The sequence below is a fragment of the Tupaia chinensis genome, unplaced genomic scaffold, assembly GCF_000334495.1.
Source record: "Tupaia chinensis unplaced genomic scaffold, TupChi_1.0 Scaffold149964_1, whole genome shotgun sequence".
NCBI classification, from domain to species: Eukaryota; Metazoa; Chordata; class Mammalia; order Scandentia; family Tupaiidae; genus Tupaia; species Tupaia belangeri.
In genome coordinates, this window is record NW_006209805.1 from 876,146 (window position 1) to 877,155 (window position 1,010).

General features: G+C 62.2%; 1 protein-coding gene across 1 annotated transcript in view; it reads right to left on the bottom strand.

The window, feature by feature from the left end:
- Positions 1-1,010, bottom strand: part of LOC106734226 (basic proline-rich protein-like) — a 6,871-nt gene that overhangs the window by 1,131 nt on the left and 4,730 nt on the right. The window lies entirely within an intron of this gene.

Genomic DNA, 1,010 nt, shown 5'->3' on the forward strand with positions numbered 1-1,010 from the left:
CCCACACCAGCAGTCGCCCTCCCGGCCGGCCCTTAACTGCCCATCGCGCGGTGGCTCTGGCGCTGGCGGCCCTGCCCCGGGGAAACTGAGGCCCTGGGGGCACAGCTGTAGGGCGCCTCCTCTGGGCCCTCAGGGGCGTGGGCTCCGTCACTCTGGGAAGAGGCCTTGGGCCAGGTGGTGGCAGGGTGGCTCCCGGCCCGAGTGGACCAGCAGTTGGCATGATGGCTGTCGCTGGACTCCCATGTAGCCAACTGCGGTTCCAGTCCCGGACCCGGTGGCTTAAACTCACACCAGGGCCTGTGTGCGCATGCCCAAGATCCTAGGAGAAGAATGGAGGAGAAGGGATTGCGGCGTGGCCATCCCCCCTGGGGGGTGATTTGTCCCTTTCTATCTCTCTGTCTCTCTTTCTGGAGAGCGCACACGCCCTATAGCAAAAACCTCTCCAAAAAAACAAATGCATGCATGCACCAAACAGAGATTAGCCCACCTCCTGGTGACAGGTGGGAGGGGCCTTGGGGACACATCCATGTCTGTCAGCCCTGGCCGCCCCTCCCTGAACACTGCTGCACCCCTTTGGCCTGCTGGAACCCGGGCAGGTGTCAGGGGTCAGGCATGAGACATGGGGTCCAAGACCCAAGTTCCGAGCCCCAGCTTGGAGCCCAGGGCCTGGCCTGGGCTCGAGGGGGCCTGGCTCCCTCACTGGGTGCCCCTGGGTGAGCCAGTGCCCGGATCAGAGGTGGGGAGTCCTGGGCCAGCAGGAGCGTGGAGCCCACTGAGGTTCGAGTCTCGGACCTGGCAGCTCACTGTCTCACTAGCCTTTCTCTCTCTCTCTGGTCCAGTTACAAGTAATAACACCAGGACCGGCAGGTGGCATGGTGGTTAAGGGCACTGAACTCCCATATGGTCAACTGCGGTTCGAGTCCTGGGCCTGGCAGCTTGCTTTCTCACTTTCCTTCTCTCTCTCTCTCTCTCTCTCTCTCTCTCTCTCTGTCCCTCTCTGGACGATTAAA